This window comes from Gopherus evgoodei, chromosome 1, assembly GCF_007399415.2.
Source record: "Gopherus evgoodei ecotype Sinaloan lineage chromosome 1, rGopEvg1_v1.p, whole genome shotgun sequence".
NCBI classification, from domain to species: Eukaryota; Metazoa; Chordata; order Testudines; family Testudinidae; genus Gopherus; species Gopherus evgoodei.
The window spans coordinates 8,901,735-8,924,067 of record NC_044322.1 but is presented as its reverse complement, the minus strand read 5'-3'; the positions used below and the strand labels follow the sequence as shown (position 1 = coordinate 8,924,067).

Below are 22,333 nucleotides of genomic sequence, written 5' to 3'. Positions count from 1 at the left end.
GGAAGGATTGAGCCTTAGGTCTGTAGTGTATTATGCCTTTTTGGTATCACGTATTCGCCCGGTACTCCTCTTCTCTGTGCTTTCATTTTAATCCTGTTACTCCTTGGAGTGTGTCACAAGAAGGGCGTGGGCTATAAAATGGTCTCTCTCTCTCTGCACGCCTCTTCATTTATACCGAAGTGATGCTTGTGCTAGTTGCCAGATGATTTCTAGTTCTCTGTTTAATATGGAAATATTTTAGAGTTACTCCTTGTTTAAAAAATGCCAAATTCTAGAAATCCTTTTAATTATTGAAAAGCTTTCCGCTCATAAGCAGCGTGCTGTGTGTGTAGTCTCTCGTGCTCTTAAATTTCCCCCTTCCCGCCAAGACATCAAATAAGAGTGTGCCAGAGACTAAGGGCACAGTTTGCAAACTTGAATGCCAGAAGTTTAGACAGCTCAATATACAGTAAGGCACATAATGTGAATACCTGTTTCAGGCACCAAACTGCTGATTTAGGCACTTAGGACCTCATGGCATGTGAATTTCCCTACACAGGTGTGTGAATTTCACCTGTTCATGATGCAACCAGCTAGATAAGTATATAAAATCCAGATTTAGGTGCCTGCCCTCTGGTCCTTACATTTCAAAATTTACCTCCATGCACTCATTAAATGTTGTGTCTGATGCAAAAGCCACTTTTGACTTGCACTAGTGTAAAAATTAAGGGAATTGCTGAACTGCTCTTTTGTTTCATGTTTAACTTTATTAAAAAAATCAGGTAAATCACTATGTCTGAAAAGTGTTTTTAAAATGAGCTGCGAGGGCTTCAGGCATTAAGGAAATATGATGGTTGAATTCCAGTCACCTGAATTTAAGGAGTTAAACCCTAATCCTGTCAGGTGCCGGGCTTTCTCTGCCCCTAGTGACATCAGCACAAAACTTTACTCAGCATCTTTCAGGCTCGGGCCCACAAAAGCAAATTATAGGTAGAGAAGGGGAGGCTGGATGGAACCAGATCTTTAGCAGCTGAGCAGAGGTGCTTGGGGGCATTGCTTGCACAGGGCAGCTAAAGGTGAAATGCTCCCTTCCCATTGTACCACTGGATAGCCAATGGTACAGGGACTGATCACACCTTCAAACAGTTGGCTACGCCTCCTTTGGACCAAGCAGCAGTAGCAGTGCTAGCCCCTTCCCCATCAATGCCTGAAGAGTGCTAGGGTCACTGTTATACCTGGAGTCTGCATGGGTGTAATGGGGAGGAAAGTGGCTTCTTGTGTTCTTTTTCCATCCTCCTCCAGCAAAGCTAAGTCGTGGCAGCCAGAGGCCAGACCCTAAGCTCAACATAATACTATTATATTCAGGTCAGAAAGGACATTTCATATTGGTGCCTGTCCTCTTTGTCCTTAGCTGCGCTAATGCACAGGCAGGGGCTGGCAGCCAGTATTCAGAGAACAGATGACCTAAGAGATTTTCTTACAGTCCTTGTTGCTGCTGAAGATCAGCGTAATGTGATGCTTTAAGGCCATGAAACCGGTCTCCAACCAAAAGCAAATGACAAATTCAGTAGCAGATGATATTCTGGTTAGAGGGGTGCAATGGGAATAGGGCTTGATTCTGCACTGCTTTCTCTAACCCAACTCCCACAGCACTCAGCGAGGATTTCACCAGGATCAAGCCCAGGAAGGTGACACGCTATTTGGGGGGCTGCTAGAGGGGATTCGTGAGAGCTGGTCATGAAAATTCTGACACCTAATTAAAGTGAGGCTTGGGGCCTAGTTTCCCAGCCCGTGTTGGAGTTGTTCCCCACTCCCTTCCCCCAGGTTATGGCTAGATAATCATTTCTGCCAGCATTGACGTACTCACAAAAAGTGTTTCGAACGTACAAATGGACAAGACTGAATCAACGGGTAGAGCTATAAGACAAATTGATGTGGAGGACACTTCCCATTAGCCTACATCATCTTAATTCAGGGACGTGTGCAGAAATTTAACTTTGACCCCCTTGCGGGGGCATATTCTGTGCTCCCCTCCTCCGGTTCTGGCAGGAGCTCGCTCTCCCCTCCCTCTCTCTCCCCCCTGCCCTGGCTCTGGCTGGAGCTCACTGTCCTCCTTGCAGCTCTGGGGAGGACTGCAGAGTTCTCTGCCCTGGACAATTATTGGGCAGCCCGTGCCCCTGCTTGCCCCCCCCTCCCGTGTACACCCCTTCACCTCCATCCTTCCCTTACAGGGCTCATCTAAAAGAGCAGAAAGGGGACTCCCTACAGTTGTGTTAGCTGAGTTGATTTAGCTCACCATTGAAAAGTTCTCCCTCTTTTGCCTGTGTAGACAAGCCCATAATTACTCCCACAAACGCTGAGTTTGAGAGCTCTTTGGAGCCAGGACCGGCTTTTTGTTCTGTGTGTACAGCCCCTTGCACAATGGACGGGGGCTCCCAGAGGCTGTGGAAATACAAACAATAAATAACAACACGTGTCGGCGTGATGTATTATTTATTCACATTTCTCTGTATTACGATAGCACCTAGGAGCCTGGACCAGGGCCCCATTGTGCGAGGTGCTGTACAAACCACACATGGCAGCACATCACTGACTGCCTTACGGGCAGTCTTGCTTATCTCACTCCCACATGCAGCTCCAGTGGCTTCAAGGGGACTGCACTGATTGGCAGAGGGAGCGCGATTTGACTCAGACACCCGCACTAAGTGGATACCAGTAATTGTCTCTTCTGTCTATGGGCTCCTCTGTAGTGTTGGAGCATCTCAGCGTCATGTGTAGATTTTATTCTCACAATGCCTCTGTGAAGCAGAAAAGTACTTTTTTCTCTACGTATGGAGAAGTGAGTCACAGTGTAGGCTAAGCCCGCATGCCCAAGGGAATCTGCCCACACAGGGAGTCTGTGGCTTGGCAAGGAGTTCCCCATTCCAGCCCCTTTGTGACCAAAAACTGCCCTAACAGGGCAGTTAGGGCTTTCAGAGGCATAGAGAATACTCAGGCAGGGTAACAAACTCTGTGCTGTTCACTCCAGTTCCCCACCATGCATAAGGACTGTCTTGCACGCTGATGATCCCCCACCTGTATAATGGCCACAAAGGCCACTGATTCATTAGAATCACTGCAATTACATCATCTGAGCACCAGCCAAACTCAATAGCCTCCAAACTGGCGGAGAGCACAAGAATCACTTGATAAACACACAAGAAGAGAAGTGTATCAACAACTCTACAGAACACTTGCATCAATCCCCGAGGAGAACCTTCCACTGTCAGTGTTGAGGAAGTAAAAGAAGGACTTTCCATGGTGAAAAAAGGGAAGGCTGCAGGCTCTGACAGTATTCTGGCAGACCACCATCTGGTCCCCAAAGGACCACAATAGCTAGCAACATTGTACTCTGCTACCTTAAGGACAGTACGGATCCCTGAAATCTGGTGTGAGGCAATAGTAATTGCCATTCCAAAGCCTGGAAAGCCCCCTGATGAAGTGGGAATCTATAGGCCAATTTCTCTACTATGTATGACCTATAAACTTCTTGGATGTATCATCCTCAAAAGAATACACCCTTTTTCTGAGCCAGTTATCCCTGTCGAACAGGCAGGCTTCCGGCCAAAACGTACTTGTTGTGGCCAAGTTCCAGCACTCACAACTCACGTTGAGGCTGGCTATCAAAAAACAAACAAACAAAAAACAAAAAAACCAACCAACCAACCCCCCCAAAAGACTGGTGCAGTATTTGTTGACCTGTCATCTGCGCATGATACTGTCTGGATTAAGGGTCTGATGCTGAAACTTGCTAAAATTATACCTTGCTACCAAACACTTGGCCTGCTGTGGACCATGCTGAGTAAGATGCCTGTGGTGTACCTGGGTAATAAGACCTGCTCACTCTGTATCAGAAACAACGGGTTACCACAAGGCTCTGTACTTGCATCAACCCTTTTTAATATTTATGTAAGTGACATGCCTCCAACTAAATCCCGAAAATTTGGACATGATCTTGCATGATAATCCGAGCATCAAATCTCCATGACATTGAGAAAGCATTAACTGAGGACCTCCAAAATATGGAACAATCCTTCTGGAAATGGAGGCTCAAACCAAACGCTGGAAAAACAATAGTAAGTGTGTTTCATCTTGATAATAGGAGTGCCAAAAACACACTGAAAGTAACATTCTGTGATTAAATGTGCAACATGATTACACTCCAATATATCTCGGAGTGAAACTCGACTGCACCTTCTCCTTCCATGATCCTGTTGAGAAGGTAGCTACACAGATAAAAGCTAGAGTCAACATAATCATCTCTGGGGGATGGAGAGGCCAGCTTCTCATCTGCCCATCCCCAGCCAATCAGGGCTCTGCGGATTGGGGTCACCCCACCTATATAACTGAGGGAGAGAATGATTTGATGCTCCAGTCTTTGTATAGTCCCTTATTCACTGTGCGACCTTGGACTAAGTCACTCAGCATCTCCCATGATGAAGATGCAGAGAACATCTGGTTCTCCTGCTGCTTGCTACTTTTCAGCCTGCACACCCAGTAAGTTGTTATTAGATGTGAGGTGTATGTCCATCTTTTCTTAAATCAATCTATTCCACCTGTTCCAATCGTCTGTCTGTCTAGTCAGTTACCCGTACTGATCAACTTCACACAGAAGAACCCCTCTTGTTCCCCCTCCCCCCCAGGATCAGCAGTGACTTATTTGTGAAGATTCCCAGCTGTGCTGGTCTTTGATTGTGCGAGCCACTGCATACTTGAATGTTTCTTTTTTTGTTCAGGGCCTTGGTGCTTTGCAGAACAGAAGTCACAAGGGGCCTTACAACCTGATTTTAGGCCTGATGCAATAAGAGAGCAATAAACAAAGGAGAGGAACCGGGGAAAGGGAGGACAAGAGTAATAATCAGACATGGTGGCTCAGGTCTGTGTACGTGTCTTAGTGGCTTTGCTGTGTGACTGTATTTTAATGGACTTATTTATTTAAAATCTATGTTTATAAACTAGGGCCCTGATTCTGCAGTGGTACAATTTGCAGGTTTTCTTTTCCCTCTTGATTTCTTCTCCCTGACTGCTTTGCTTTCCTCCCTCTTCTATTCCTGGGATGAAGAAGGCAGCTGACTGAGGTGGGTTCATGGCTGAGGACCTTGCAGAAGATGTCATTTCATTAATAACCTTGGCACAAAGTGGGAGTGTGCTAATAATTTGAAGATGACACAAAGGTGGTAGATATAGCCAGTACAGAGGAGGACCAGAATATCATACTAGAATCATAGACTTTAAGGTCAGAAGGGACCATTGTGATCATCTAGTCTGACCTCCTGCACAACGCAGGCTACAGAATCTCACTCACTACTCCTGTATCAAACCTGTGTGTGAGCCTTTGAAGTCCTCAAATCATGGTTTAAAGACTTCAAGGTGCAGAGAATCTTCCAGCAAGTGACCCGTGCCCCACGCTGCAGAGGAAGGCAATAACCCCCCAGGGCCTCTGCCAATCTGCCCTGGAGGAAAATTCCTTCCCGACCCCAAATATGGCGATCAGTTAAACCCTGAGCATGTGAGCAAGACTCACAAGCCAGACACCCAGGAAAGAATTCTCTGTAGTAACTTGGATCCGACCCCATCTAACATCCCATCACAAGCCATTGGGCATATTCACTGCTAATAGTCAAAGACCAATCTAATTATACCATCCCCTCTGTATACTTATTAAGCTTAGTCTTGAAGCCAGATATGTCTTTTGCCCCCACTACTCCCCTTGGAAGGCTGTTCCAGAACTTCACTCTGATGGTTAGAAACCTTCATCTAATTTCAAGTCTAAACTTCCTGGTAGCCAGTTTATATCCATTTGTTCTTGTGTCTACATTGGTACTGAGCTTAAATAATTTCTCTCCCTCCCTGGTATTTATTCCTCTGATATATTTATAGAGAGCAATCATATCTCCCCTCAGCCTTCTTTTGATCAGGCTAAACAAGCCAAGCTCTTTGAGTCTCCTTTCATAAAACAGGTTTTCCATTCCTCGAATCATCCTAGTAGCCCTTCTCTGAACCTATTCCAGTTTGAATCCATCCTTCTTAAACATGAGACACCAGAACTGCACACAGGATTGCATATGAGTGCCTTGTATAACGGTACTAACACCTCCTTCTCTACTGGAAATACCTCGCCTGATGCATCCCAAGAAACATTAGCTTTTTTCACAGCCATATCACATTGGCAGCTCGTAGTCATCCTGTGATCAACCAATACTCTGAGGTCCTTCTCCTCCTGTGTTACTTCCAACTGATGCGTCCCCAGTTTATAACAATAATTCTTATTATTAATCCCTAAATGCATGATGTTGCACTTTTCACTATTAAATTTCATCCTATTATATTACTCCAGTTTACGAGGTCATCCAGATCTTCCTGTGTGATATCCTGGTCCTTCTCTGTGTTAGCAATACCTCCCAGCTTTGTGTCATCCGCAAACTTTATTAGCACATTCCCACTTTTTATGCCAAGGTCAGTAATAAAAAGGTTAAATAAGATTGGCCCCAAAACCAATACCTGAGGAACTCCACTAGTAACCTCCTTCCATCCTGACAGTTCACTTTTCAGTACGACCCGTTGTAGTCTCCCCTTTAACCAGTTCCTTATCCACCTTTCAATTTTCATATTGATCCCCCTCTTTTCCAATTTAGCTAATAATTCCCCATGTGGAACCGTATCAAATGCCTTACTGAAATCAAGGCAAATTAGATCCACTGTGTTTCCTTTGTCTAAAAAATTCTCAAAGAAGGAGATCAGGTTGGTTTGGCACGATCTATCTTTTGTAAAACCATGTTGTAATTTGTCCCAATTACCGTTGACCTCAATGTCCTTAACTACTTTCTCTTTCAATTTTTTTTCCAAGACCTTGCATACTACAGATGTCAAACTAACAGGCCTGTAGTTTCCCGGATCACTTTTTTCCCCCTTCTTAAAGATAGGAACTACGTTAGCAATTCTCCAGTCATACAGTACAATCCCTGAGTTTACAGATTCATTAAAAATTCTTTCTAATGGGCTTGCAATTTCATGTGCCAGTTCCTTTAATATTCTGGATGAAGATTATCTGAGCCCCCCGATTTAGTCCCGTTAAGGTGTTCGAGTTTGGCTTCTACCTCGGATGTGGTAATATCTATGTCCGTATCCTCATTCCCATTTGTCATCCTACCATTATCCCTAAGCTCCTCATTAAAAACTAAGGCAAAGTATTTATTTAGATATTGGGCCATGCCTAGATTATCCTTAACCTCCACTCCTTCCTCGGTGTTTAGTGGTCCCACTTCTTCTTTCTTTGTTTTCTTCTTATTTATATGGCTATAGAACCTTTTACTATTGGTTTTAGTTCCCTTTGCAAAGTCCAACTCTGCATGGCTTTTGGCCTTTCTCACTTTATCCCTACATGTTCTGACCTCAATAAGGTAGCTTTCCTTGCTAATCCCGCCCATCTTCCACTCCTTGTAGGCTTTCTGCTTTTTCTGAATCACCTCTCTGAGATGCTTGCTCATCCAACTTGGTCTGCAATGCCTGCCTATGATTTTTTTCCCCTTTCTTGGGATGCAGGCTTCTGATAGTTTATGCAACTTTGACTTAAAGTAATTCCAGGCCTCCTCCATCTTTATATCTGTATGACCTTGAAAACTGGAGTAAGAGAAATAGGATGAAATTTAACAGTGCAAAGTGCAAGATTATGCACTTAGGGACTAACAATAAGAATTTTTGCTGTAAGCTCAGGACTTACATTTTGGAAGTGACAGAGGAGGAGAAAGACCTGGATGTATTAGCTGATCACAGGATGACTATGAGCCAGCAATGTGATGCAGTTGTGAAAAAGGCTAATTCAGTGTTAGGATGCAGTACAGATAAGGTCGTGTTAGTACCATTTTACAAGGTACTGGCGAGACCTCACCTGGAATACTGCGTGCAGTTCTGGTCTCCCATATTTAAGGAAGATGAATTCAAACTGGAACAGGTGCTAGGATAAGAGGAATGGAAAACTCTACCTTTATGAGAGGAGATTTAAAGAGCTTCGCTAGTTTAGCAAAACCACACGAAGGCTGAGGGGAGATAATTGCTCTCTATGAATGAATCTGAGGGATACTGAACCCAGATGTCCTGAGTCCCAGTCCAGTGCATTAACCCCAAGAATGGCTAACCTCTTCTAGGGAAGGATTTGAGTGAGGGCCTGTGTGACAGCACAGAGGGGTGCATAGCGCTGCCATGGCAGAAGGCAAGAAAACAGAAGTGGGGGAAGGATACAGGATTCATCATGTCCATCCAGTGTGCCCTCTTGCACACCACAGACAAAAGATTTTCACCACACATTCCTGCACTGAGCCAAGCACCTTGGGCTTGAACTTGCAGAGGGCTCTTCGGAAGGCGTGAAATGGACTGCTGGACTGGGCCTCAGGAGATCTGGGTTCTAGTCTCTGCTCTGATGTGTTGTCGAGTTACTTCACTTCTCTGTTTCCCCTTCTACCCTTTTTCTGTCTTGTCTAGTTAGACTATAAGATTTTCCTGTGTAGATTCCTAAGGCAATGGGGCCCTGACCTGTGTTGGGTCCTCAACGTGCTCCTGTAATAACAATAATAAAGAGTGGAAATAAAGGTAAGGAGCTATTTTTTGATTCTGGGACTGCATGGTCACCTGTGCTGATTGGCACTCCACGCTGGACAAACAGGAAGTTAAATTCAAAAGTTCGTGGGGCTTTTCCTGTCTACCTGGCCAATGCATTCGAGTTCAGATTGCTGTCCAGAGCGGTCGCAATGGTGCACTGTGGGATAGCTCCCAGAGGCCAATACCATTGAATTGTGGCCACACTAACCCTAATTCAAAATGGCAATACCGATTTCAGTGCTACTCCCCTCGTCGAAGAGGAGTACAGACAACGGTATTAAGAGCCCTTTATATCGAAATAAAGGGCTTCGTTGTGTGGATGGATGCAAGGTTAATTCGGTTTAACGCTGCTAAATTCAAGATAAACTCATAGTGTAGACCAGGCCTAAGTGTAACATCGCTCGCTAAACAGGGAGTAGTGATGCCAAATCCATGTGAGAGTCAGAGCTGTGGGAGGTTGAAATTTTTGGCTCTGTTTTAAGCATGTTCCGTTCTACTTGCTCATTTAGAGTCACAGCCCATCAGACTTGGAGGAGGGCCTTTGTTTCTAAAGGTAAGGAGCCGCTAATTTAGAGAGCGGGACTTTCCCTTGCCTTATGCTTACATTTAGATTGGGTGGTCCATGGCTTGTTTCTCTTCTAACACCTTCGGATCGTGACTTCTGGTTTTCCTGTGCAGAACAGGTCTTTGCCTTGGAAATACTAATACTCTAGTCAAGCGCCACGTCTTGCTTTACTTTATCCCTCACTGAAGGTATTCATTTATTTGTTATGCTGTCTAATCTCCAGATCCACCTGTTAGCCCTCTTTGTACCATTTCAGGAATTCAAACACCCCTCCTTTAGCCAGCCAGCCAACTGGGAGACAGTGATCTTAGAGTATTTTATCTAATGGAACAATTGATCTTTCGATTTATAACTTCCTGTGCTTGCTTCACCTTTTACACACTTCCATATACGAGGCTCCTAATTTCGGTCCCCAAGTGTTTCTCCTGTCCTCAGGTAGAACATTATCTGAGGTATATTGCTATCTAATGATACCTATGTCTATTTATATGGGGCCATTCACCCAGCAGAGTCCCAAAACACTTTGTGAGCAGTATATACAGTAGGAATAACTTGGCCACCAGTGGAAAACTGCTACCTCCGAGGTGAAACACAGCACACAGCCTGTGCCAGTGAGATGATGTAGCCAGGGTGTTATCTGGTGGGGAGACTGTTTGTTTGTGGCAGGGGAAGTAACCCAGTCCTAGGGAGGATTTTAGGTGGCACATGTAATTACTGGGGTTACCATTTGAACAGGACACTGTAGTTCACATCCCTGCCTCTTGCCAAAAAATGCCATGTGATCACTCATGGCTCTTGGAGATGCTCTGACTATCTATAGTCAAGTGCCTGCTGACATCATAGTGGGCCATAAGGGCCCAATCCTACAACCATTCACTCACAGTGGCTGTCACACCGAACACAAGGAGCCAGATCCTCAGCTGGTATAAATCCATGTCATTCCATTGACTTCGATGAGGCAACACTGATTTACACTTGCAAAGGATCTGGCCGAATGACTGTGACCCCATAGGACTGAGTGCCCTAGCCACCCCATAAAGGACAGTGAGAGGAGACAGTGGCCCCAGGATCCTCAGCATTGGCTGGAAGAATTGAATGGTCTCAGAGTGGAGCACATACTGTATCCCTGAGTGTGGCAGGGTTTATCGGAGCTGGTCACCAGGCCTCCTGGACCTTCCTCAGGGGCAGGGCCGATGTGTTCCACCCCAGCCAGGGCCAGAACCTAACACGCAGGACCGAGCCCTTCGCTTGGCAAGGCACTGAGTCAGCACAATACTCTCTGAGCATCAGTTGTTGTGAGATGATAAAACGTGACAAGTTTCAGACCACACCTAATTCGCCCTCACAACGCCGCTGTGAAGCAGTCATCAGTGTCCCCATGTATAGGGTGCTTTGAGAGTCACAGCTGGAAGGTACTGTGGTGAGGCAAAATATAATTATTGCTATAGGTGGTGTCATAAACAGATAGTTAAGGGTTAATGTCTCTTTTACCTGTAAAGGGTTAACAAACAGGGAACCAAAAACACCTGACGAGAGGACCAATCAGGAAACAAGATATTTTCAAATCTCGGTGGAGGGAAGCCTTTGTTTTTTTGGGGGTTTGCTTTGTTCTCTCTGGGTCCTGAAAGGGACTAGACGTGCAACCAGGTTTCTTGCCAATCTCCCTGCTACAGTCTCTTATATATCCAGAATAGTGAGTATTAAGTAGGAAAGGCAGTTATAGTCTTTTGATTGTTTTTCTGTATTTGCAAATGTGTAGTTTGCTGGAAGTATTTTAAATTGTATTTTTGCTGGGGGAAGGCTTTTTTCTAGTGTCTGTAAGCTGAAAGACCCTGTAACTTTTACTATCTAAATTACAGAGATAACTTTTACTTTTTTCTTTCTTTTTATTAAAAGTTTTGCTTTTTAAGACCTGTTTGATTTTTTCCCGTTGTTGAGGCTCAAGGGAATTGAGTCTGTACTTAACAGGGAAGGAGAAGGGTGGAATCCCTTTGTTTTAGATTCACGGAGCTTGAATCTGACTCTCTCTCCAGGATAGCCCAGGGAGGGAAAGCCTGAGAAGGAGAGAGAAGGGGTTTGAATCACAGTGATCTTCCAGGGTAACCTAGGGAGGGAAAGCCTAGGAGAGGCACTGGTAAGGGAAAGAGTTTACTTTCCTTGTGTTAAGATCCAGGAGGTCTGGGTCTTGGGGGTCCCCAGGGAAGGTTTTGGGGGGACCAGAATGTATCAGGCACTCCAAGTCCTGATTGGTGGCAGCTGTCAGATCTAAGCTGGTAATTAAGCTTAGGGGAATTCATGCTGGTACCCCATTTTTTGGACTCTAAGGTTCAGACTGGGGAAATATACCATGACAGGTGGGGAAACTGAGGCAGGGATTTCAAATAGTTTACCTCAGGTCATGCATGGGAGTCGGTGGTAGAGATTGGAACTCGGATGTTTCAGGCTCCCAGTTTTTTAAATTCAGACCCTTTGAGCCCACTGCCCCTCTTTACTGTATTATAAGAATAAAAGCTAATCATTGCAGTTTTGCACTGGATAGAACTGTTTGTCTGTTGCTGCCAGAAGATCTGTGATTTGAGTGATTGGCAATCGCTTCGTGCAAAGCCTTTATCATTTCTCTCTTAACTTCAAAAATACCAGCACAGAGACATAGTGGAGCTGCGAGTCAGATGATCTGTTTCAGCATCTGTTACTATGCTGCTAACGAGAGCAAGGAAGGCTGTGTTGTCTCTTCTGTGTGTACTGTACAAATATAGGGCTGAACTGCAGTGGAACTTTGCATGCATGGCACTGCAAGATCGTCCCCCTCTGTGCAAATGAAAACTAGAATGTTATTTATCCATCCCGTCTCGCGGGTGTGTTTGCTGGAGAATGGCCGGATATTCTGTTATAAATGACGTAACGTATTTTGGTTTGCAAATATTGTTTTGCTGCTGCTTTTCATTTGCTTTAAAGGTAGGTCTTAGAAGTTGACCTGTTTTGATTCTTGCTGCTTGTCTAACTTATAAGATATAAAGGGTGAAGAATGTTCTTTCCTCACCAGAGGCGCCTTCTGGGGAGCGGAGCAGTTCTGGAGCCATCCTGATTGCAGAGGGTGTGATACGCTGTGGTGCAGTAGTGTGAATACCCCTCCTGCTAATCACAGCATCTATGCAAAGGGGCTAGGTCCTCAGCTGGTGTAATTTGATGGAGCTAAATAAATGGAGCTATTCTGACTCGCACCAGCTGGGGATCTGGCCAAGAGAGGCAACCTCCATGGGGCTGCAGAGTGCTACCAGGTCCACTGAGCCCTGCTGTCAGGGTTCCCTCCCCACTCTAAACTCGAGGGTACAAAAGTGGGGACCTGCATGAAAGACCCCCTAAGCTTATTTCTACCGGCTTAGGTTAAAAACTTCCCCAAGGCACAAATTCTTCTGTGCCGTTGGACAGTATGGTGCCACAGGGGCGGCTCTAGGCACCAGCTAAACAAGCAGGTGCCTAGGGCGGCAAAATATATGGGGCGGCATAATGCTGGGGCCCCAGCTCATACATGAAGTGGCGTCCCAGGCTGGATCCTGACGGCCCGGGGGGCAGTAACCAGCCTGTTGTTCTGACACTGGGTGTAGCGGGGAAGGGAGCCGGCTAAGTGAGGAACATGTCCCTGCCGCTTTCCCACGGGCAGCGGCCACCCCCAACCCTTCAGGTGGGAGCTAGTAGCACGGCCCTTCCCCAGCTGCAGAGGATGGGCCGCTTCTCCTCGGCTTGTCCCTGCCGCTGCAAGCCAAGGAGCGGCCCGTCCTCTGCAGCCAGGGCACCTCTGCAGCCAGGGCAGGGCTGCGCTACTGGCTTCTGCTTGGGAGGGTGCGGGGGCGGCCCCTGACCGCAGAAGAGCAGCGGGAGCTGGTAGCACAGCCCTTCCCCAGCTGCAGAGGACTGGCCGCTCCTCGGCTTGTCCCCGCCGCTCTCCTGTGGTCAGCGGCCACCTCCCACCTCCCAGGCGGGAGCCAGTAGCGCGGCCCTGCTATGGCTGCAGAGGATGGGGGGAACATGGTGCCTGGGCGGGCCGCTCCTCCTTGGCTTGTGCCCGCCTCTTACTCCTCCTACCCCTCCCCTCTGTGCCGCCTCCTGCCAGGGGAGGGGAGAGGGGAGCAGACTGGCAGCCCAGGCTGAGCCCAGCTCGTGCCAGGGCCAAGGCGAAGACCAAGGATGAGCGGGTCTGGGATCCAGCAGCAGCCCCAACCCGTGGCCCTGGGAGCAGTGGTAACGGGTGCTGAATCCGCCTCGGACCAGATCCGCAGCAAGGTAAGAGTTGGGCTAGGCGGGAGGGTTTTGTTAAAATTAAATGTTAAAATTACACTAGTAGGAAATTGTTTTATTTCACTAACTACAAATTCTCTGTTTTCATTTTTTTTTTAAATTTTAAATAGTCAAAACAAAACTGCAAAGTGCAAACATGTAAAAGCAAAAAAAAAAAAAGCCGGGGAGGGGGCAGCCAAAATTTTTTTGCTTGGGGCAGCAAAAAACCTAGAGCTGGCCCTGGCTGCCACCACCAAGTGAGTTAGACAAAGATTCAGGAAAAGGACCACTTGGAGTTCCTGTTTCCCCAAAATATCCCCCCAAGCCCCTTCACTCCCTTTCCTGGGGAGGCTTGAGAGGAACCAGGACACTGAAAACCCAATCAGATTCTTAAACAGAATTTTATAATAAAGTAAAAGAAGCACCTCTGTAAAATCAGGATGGAAAGTAATTTTACAGAGTAATAAGGTTTAAAATACAGAGGATTTCCCTTTAGGCAAAACTTCAAATTACAAAAAACAGGGATAAACCTTCCTCCTAAGCACAGGGAAAACTCACAAGCTAAAACCAAATATAATCGAAGGCATTTCCTTCCTGTTATTTACAATTTGTAATCTTAGATGCTTAGTTCAGGTATGGCTTTAGGAGATGTATTTTCCCTGCCCTGATTCCTCCCTGGCCCGAGAGAACAAAGGAACACAAAACAAAACCTTCCCCCACAGATCTGAAAGTATCTTCTCACCTTATTGGTCCTTTTGGTCAGGTGCCAACCAGGTTATCTGAGATTCTTAATCCTTTACAGGTAAAGGAGGGATTTTATGCTACCCTTAGCTGTATGTTCATGACACCTGCTCTCATGCTGGTGCACTGGGTCACAGCAGGAGGGGAAGGTGTCTGAAGAGTCTGCTCCCAATCTGAACCTAAGGAGGGGTGCTATGCAGAAACATCACAGTATCATTAGTATATACCAGTTTCCTTCTTTTGCCTTTTCCCTACTTATAGAACGAGTCACCCATACTGGCCCTGGTTCTGTAACCCCTTGCAGATGGGGTAGGTAGTTAAGCCCATTATGGGAATGCCGATCATGATGGCTAATAGAGAAAGGAAGAGTGTGGTTGAATATGAGGAATTCTCTGTGATTAATTATTCAGGGAGTGAATTTAATGCTTTCTTCCTCTCTGTCCATTTTCTTCTCATTCCTTCCCATTAACCAGGCCACAGAGCCTACTGCAATCAGAGGCATGGAGGGGGAGATGGACTGTGAGTTAATCACTTTGGGTCAGGGGTACACATTATTTCTCAGCAGATGAGCAGCCTTCTGTTATGGTACAGGGATCAGGGGTAACTAAGCACCTGAAAACATTCTTAAGGAAGGATGCCATAATGTAGCAGGTGCCACTGTGCGTAGATGCCTGCCAGAAAACCTGCACTCAAAAACTCACAGCCTCAGCAGGTCCTTCAAATACAATCAGCAAGGGGAGAAGACAATGCCCCAGACTCCTGGGTCCCTGACATCAGAAATCCCTTGCCCCAGCCATGGCCTCTACCCACATTCCGAACATATGCAACCCCTAATGTTGATGCACATAAATCAGTTTACACTTCATTTAAACTGGTTTAACTTAATTTAGGAAACTTGGTCTGAATTCTCCTTTGTTCAGAAATCTTAAGGTTTTTTTTCCTAGCATGCTGAAGGTCTCTTGGATATGGCAAATGCCACAAATTGCATGAACAGAATGAGACTGCTTGTAGCTGTGATGTCACACTTCAGTGAACCAGGAATTCTTCACAGGACAGAGAACAGAATGTACAAATTCTGTCTGTTATGATTCTTTCATCAAGCCCTGCACCGTGCTATCTAAACCATACTGAAATCCCTATGGACCCATTCTGAACCAGTGCCTGCCAGCTGCTTAGTGAAGAGACAGAATTCAGAATCCTAGGCTTAAGTCAATATCCACTTTTGATTTGCATCTCCTGCACTTGACTATCATATTGCTGTATTTAAGGGCAAATGGGACTTTTCAAAGAAATCTGTGTAACAGCTCTCTTTGGAAGCACAGGGAGAACTGAAAACACAGCTAGCCCTTGTGTAGCTCAGGGAGAAATAGATGGGGCCGGTGATTTATTTGCGAAAGCCCTGGAATGGGTAGCCACCCAACCTTAAATCTCATGCACTGTATGGTAGATAATGACCCCTCTTCTCATGGCAGCTGTGAATGTGGTGCCCCATGGATCTGATTTGCCCTGGTGTGAGACCAGAACTGGGTTCAGCATGTCCTAAACTCTCCTGCAGGCCCGATTCCCATCTCACTGTTGCTGGTGTAAATCAGGAGTGACTCTCTCTTGAAATCAGTGGAGTTATGCTGGAGTAAAACTAGTATAACAGAAGAGTCAGGCCCCAGAGATTGAGGAGCTGATTTCCCACTGCCTTGGGGACTCGTTTACACCTGGGTAACACCTTATCATTCTGCTCTCAGCACTTCACCCTCCCTTTGCCCATGCGTGAATGGCTTCCCAAGGGATGTAAGATAATAATGAGTGAACAGGGTCATCTGAATTCCCATTCATGCAGTCTGGGAATCCTTGTCCACCCTAAAGAGACTGACAAGTCAGCTGGGGGTCCTGTATTGGGGGTCCTGGGAAGCTTAGAGAAAAGGAGACTTTTGAATCAGGATGATAAAGCACCTGGCACAAGTGCCAAGGAAATATCTCTGGATCCTTACACAACAAGAGAGCTGAGCAGGTTGCATGCAGGAGGGAGCCCCTCTCATTATAAAGGACTTAGCTCTGGTTGCATGTGGCTGCCTAGTGGATTGCTGGGAGGCTGCATAGCAAACCAGGGATGCCATGTGTCCAGTGGATAAATGAGCCTGTCTGAGCAAAGCAGCGGAGCTTGTCACAGAGTCCGCAAGTATCTCTGGTAACGGGTCCTGACGTTTCCGAAAGGGTTTGCTGGCAGGCAGTCAGAGGGGCGAGATGGAACAGTGGAGTGCACGGAAGGGGAACCACGTGCCCCGTTTATGCGGTGGCGCTGCTGCGGCTGTGGGGTGGTAATGTGGAGAGCCGATCAGCCAGTCCGAATAACCCGCCTGGCCAGCTGCCCAGCTCCCAGCCATCGATGAGGTCAGGGACATCAGTGGAATGGTCTGTTACACTAAGTACATGCAGTGCCCTCTCCCCAACCACTGGCATAAATATACAGAGCACTGAGTAATAATGAGCCCCTCCTAATGCACTGTACTGAAGGCAGCGTCAAAACCTGTCTACTGCGTGAGATGCTCACACTGCGCACCTCTGCCGCGCTTTCCATGTCTCTTCTAAAAGTTGCTTTCATTCCCCCACGAGTTGCCGGGGTTGGGAGCTTGTTTTATTTGAAGGCTGCTTTCTTTGGGGCTTTAAGGCGGGCTGGGCTTCCCTTCCTCGAACAAACGTCTGAAGCTTTGCTTATGCACGAGGCAGGGCCTGGGCGGCTCTGGGGGAGGTGCTGTCTGCTGCTACTCAGTAATTTCCGTGTGTGGCTCTGTAGCAGTCACACAAAAGAGCTGGTGTGGAGGTTGGAGGCCCCAGTCGGTCTGTGACTGGAGCTGGAGTGGAGGTTGGAGGCTGCAGTCCCAGCTCAGGGATTTGACATTTATCAGGAGAGGAAACATGGGGGGGAGGGGGATTCTGGGGGACTTCTTAAGATTTAAGGGGAATGTGTTTCCTGGATAGGAGGGGTTGGGGAAGTCTCCCCATGACACTACATATGTTTTAAGGTCAAAGGGACCATTAGGTTGGCTAACCTGACCTCTTGCACAACACAGGCCATAGAATTTCACCCAGTTACCCCTGTACTGAGCCCAAAATCTTGTCTGACTAAAGCATCTCTTCCAGAAAGTCATCCCATCTTGATTTGAAGACTTCAAGAGATGGAGAATCCACCACTTCCCTTGGTAGTTTGGTCCAGTGGTTAATCACCCTCACGTGGGGGTAAGAAAGGAGGTTGCGATCTGCAGTGTTGCCAGTTCTCACAATATTTGGTGTTTTTCTTAAAGCCCCAGCTCCTAGAGTCAGCTGATTATGTGAGGGCCTCAGCTTTCATTTAAAATAAAAGTTAGTTTACAGCCTCATGGTTGCAGAGAAATGCTTGAAAAAGGGACATGAGGCTCAGAAACTAGAATGCCAAGAAAACCCTAGATCTATTATTTCTAAAAAACAAAAAAACACTCTAGGCTTTTAAGCCAGCCCCAGGATGTGTAGTGGGCTGACTCCTGAATTTTGAACACTTAGGACTGGCAATGCTACAGGTGTGGTAGTGTGCTCATTAACGCAGGGGGAGATTGTATTTAACAACTCAATGATTTTCCTTTAATCGTGGCACAACACAGTGATTAGAACCATGAACTGTTTTGTTCCTTCCAGGTCAGAGCTCTGGCTTCCAGCTTGGAGGATGTCTCTGCAGCCATACCCCCATAACCTCACATAACAATTGCATCCTCTTCACACCCACACTGGCAAGGGAGTCTGTTCTTGTGATTTAATGATGGACGTGGAAATCAGGAGACTTGGGTTCTAACCACAGCTCTGTCACTGACTCACCTGAGACTTGGTGGGTTAATACATAGTGCCACATTTACTCTGTGATGCAGGTGGTCAAACCAGACAATTGTCATAAAACTGGCTGTAAAATCTATTAATCCTCTTTTATGTCGATGGGCGGAGTTGGTGATGTCCTTTAGGAGTCTCCCAGAGGGGAGTGTGAAAGTGACCCATGGAGGAGAAAGGGGTGAGTAGGTGTCTCCTGTGACACAGGATGGCGAGAGCTAATGTGTTTTGGGGAGGAAATGAGGGATCCCACACTCTGCACAGAAGGAGCACTAGGCAGGGTTGTCTGCTCTCATAGCCTGACTCTTTGCATAGGCTCAATCAGGGCCGTCCCTACCTGTACGCAGTTATGTAGGACACCAGGAAATTTGGGGCACCAAATTTCCTGGTGTCCTATGCAGCTGCATGCTGCTCCAGTCCCTGCTCCGCCTCTTCCCCATGGCCCCCACCCCTGCTCCACCCTAACCCCACCTCTTCCCACCCTAGCCCTGCCCCCACTCCACCCTTTCCCCTGAGGACTGCAGCAGGGGTCAGGTGCCCTGCACTCACCGGGTGGTGGGAAGTGGAGCAACCCAGTCCCAACCTGCTCCACTCCAGCAGCTTGCACTGGGGGACAATTTTCCCCCTGTCCCCCAGACCTGCTCCAGCCTCCCCTGTGGAGGCCTGGGGCTACCCCACTCCCCACAGGGAGAGGGAGGCTGCATAGGGCACCAAAATGGCTAGGGAAGGCACTGGGCAGGTTACTGTGATTTTAAATGCAAGCTTGCTTATTTTATTCAAAGCCCCCCAAATGCAGCCAAACGCATCCTTTGTGCCTTACTTTCAATTAATTTAACTGTGGTCCGGTCTTTGATTTGCAGAAGTCTATCTTCTGGCCCAATTCTTGCCCATATTAATACTGGCGAGTTAGACTCTCTCTCTGTAATCTGGAAATTGCTTGGCACATAGAATCGGTCCCAGTTTGATGATGTATCCTGGGTCCCCATTGCTGGTAGTGAGACAGGTGGAATGTGAAAAGTCCCATTGCCAAAAATGCTGTAGTGAGTATATTTTCAGAGCTGTTACAGCAATAAAGGTATAGCTCCAGAGGCAGAGGAGAGCAGAAGCAGCGCCGGAACGCTGTATTTGCAAGGCTTCAAATACGCCAGGATAGCCAAGCTGCATGTGGCTATTGAGTAATCGCTGTTACCCTACCACCGGGGCCAGTTTTAGGCGCTAAAGCCAAGTGTCTAGGGCTTGCTCCATTGCCCAGTGAAATCAGTGAAAAGATTGCAGTTGGCTTGGAGCCTTGCATCTGTCACTAAGTGAGTAGAGTTGCTGCTGCCCAGCTATCCTACTCATCGAGCAAATACTCACTGTCTAGCCTTCACACACACTTCAGCAAGGACGTTCTGCTGGATGAGAAGAGGTCAGCACAGCTTCTCCCCCTCATTGCTCTCTGGAGAAGAAAAAGTGGTTCCTTCCCTTCCGTCTAGGAAATAATCTACTCAGGAGCCCCCAAAAGGGGCTGACTTCACGGCACTACGTCTGGTGAAGGTTCTGTGCTCCTAGCCTGACCTGGAACCTATTGCAATTCATAGATTTGAAGGCCAGAATGATCCATCAGATGGTCTAGTCTGCCTGCTTGCCTGCTTAGTACAGGATTGCAGGGTGACTCCCGTATGGAGCCCAGTAACTTGTGTTTGGCTAAAGCATAGCCTCCAGAAAGGCACCCAGTCTTGAGCTGAAGACTTCAAGAGAGGGAGAATCCACCACTTCCCTAGTAATTTGTGCCATTTCTTAATCTCCCCTCACTCTTACTAATTTGTGTTTTGTGTTTGTCTAATTTGGATTTGAAATTTCAGATCTCAATATTTGACTCATTGAGCCCACACATTACTTTGCAAACCCAGATTTAAAGTCTCCCTAGGCCCTTGATCCAGTGAAACACCTAAGAAGATGTTATCGTTCAACTTGTGAATATCATTAAACACATTGACGGCACCCCCAGGGAGGTCAGTGGGGTCGCTCACATACACAAAGTGAAGCAGGTGCTTACAGGCTTTGCTGTATCAGGGCATAGGTCCAATGTATGTTGTGTACCAACTGGAGGCTATAACCTCCCCCACTACATCCCCAGTGTTTCGGTCACCCCCTCCTTGGCCCAACACATGCAAGATCATTCTCTCCATTGATTTCCAGTTGGCGATGCCGTTGGTGTTTCTTGCCTTCCTTCATGCTCCACAAGGAGAGCACTGGATCGAGCAATGGCAGTTGTAATAAAAAGTATTTTGACATATGTATTTTGACAAGAAGTATTTTGACACTTGTGATTCAAATTACTTTTATGGCTTTGTTGGTCCTTAATCATTACCCCTCCCCTGGTTCCTCCAGCCCAGAAGGTGCTCTGAGGCGGTTGGCATGTGACTGGATGTCCCGGTGCATTCCATAGCACTTGTTTAACATACATGTTAATTTGTCTGAGCCATCATATCTACCACCCCTATGTTCGTGGGAGATTTATTGGCCATAAGTGATGAGGGCCTTGACTGGTGGCTGAAATTTTCAGACGTGACAAGTGATTTGGGGTCCCTCCACTTTGGGGTGCCCAGCTTTTAAAAGGTCTGCTTTTCATCAGGCAGGGGCTCAGCTGTTTCTGAGAATCAGGGAGCTTTAAGCAGTATCAAGTTGAGCACCCACGAAAGGAGGCACTCAATGTCACCGAACAGCCCCTCTAGCGGCACGGTGCCTCCCAGCCCCAGGATGGGACATTAGCGCAGTCTGGGGCCACCTGCTCACATGTCAAAGTGCACAAACGAGCTGCGCAGGTTGGGTCTGCAAATGCCAGTCAGGGCTGCACGTAACCAGGTGCATAAAAACTTGCAGGCCGTGCCCCCAGCGCCCTTCGCCACATCCTTCTTGTCCTCTACAGCTAGCAGCAGAGGGCCTATGGAGGAGCCTCAGTGGGATTTTGAGCTGTCAGAAACCTTTGCCCTGCCCCTCTGTCAGTGAGCGCTGTAGGCACAGACCTGTCAGCATGGGGTAGTGAATGTGGCGCTGAGCGCTGGTACAACATGCGGCTGGAAAGACACGCGAATGTGCATTGAAAAACAAAGGGAAGACCATGCACAGTAGACGCATGGAGTTGCTGTATGCAGGTATGGCCACCCTCCCACTAGAAAGCACAGATGAGACTATGCTCCACCCCAGAAAAGGAAGCAAGCCTACGAATCCCCTGAGGTCCATGAGGATCTCTGGGACTCCACTGGCATCATCCATGTGACAAGGGCCAGGGGGCATTGCATTAGCAGTGAGGCCAGAGTCATCCTAGCTTTGCCCCGCCTCTCTAGCAGCTGCTGCCTCAGGATCTCCTTAAGGGGCATTCCATATTTGGGGGTGAGGGTGGGGGAAAGCTGGATGAGTTAACGTTGATGAAAAGAGGTTTGATCCAAATGCCAAGCAGATCAGTGGGAAAACTCCCACTGGTGTAGACAGGAGAAGGATCTGATCCTGTGCAGAAGAGGAAAGGACTAGCTGTCTGATTCCTGCTGAGCAAAATAGTCTCTCTCTCAATTGCTTTTGCTGTGGGTTATGGTGTGCCGGTGACAAAGAAAAGACCCAACACTGTCATTTGAGGGCCTTGACTTTCACCACCCGCAGTGCTGTTGATTTCTCTCCCAGCTTCAATCTGACTTTATTGCATTCTTTTAACATTTACTTTTCTTTTTTTTTTAATATAAACATTTATGAAATGTTACAAACTAAATTATTTATGGGAGAGGAAGGCACGGCTTTCTCCACAGTTTCTGCTCCATCAGTTGCAATAAGTATCAGTGTAGGGGTGTGTTTAAACCATGCACGTTTTGCCAGAAAGGAATTTTCTTCCTTGCTCTGGTCTCTCAATTAAGTACCCATTTAATACATTTGTGCCTAGCAAGTTTTAGTTGGTCAATTAAACTTGGAACAGCTCCAAAGAAATAAGTATTTACAGACTTGATTTCCAAATGCAGATTATTTACCCAGTGGATCCCAGGGGCTCGGAGGGAGTATAAATGTATGCAGTATTTACTCTCAGAATTATGCAAAATATACTTAAGAAATATCTTTGCAGATAAGTTACAGGTGTTTAATATCTTGGCCATTTTATTATTTTTTAAATTCAGTTGTCTAAACGTTAAGAGCACTGCCATCCAAGCCACATCTCAAAGCCTTAGTGGGCAGCTGTGTGATTGCAGAACATCTTTGGAGAATCTGCAATGATTAGCGGGTACAGAGGGAGCGGAGCAGAGGTAGGTGAAATGCTGACAAATGCAG

At 46.8% G+C, this 22,333-nt stretch overlaps 1 protein-coding gene across 1 annotated transcript in view; it reads left to right on the top strand.

Moving 5' to 3' along the window:
* MAP6 (microtubule associated protein 6) overlaps positions 1–22,333 on the top strand; it is a 61,701-nt gene that overhangs the window by 6,785 nt on the left and 32,583 nt on the right. The window lies entirely within an intron of this gene.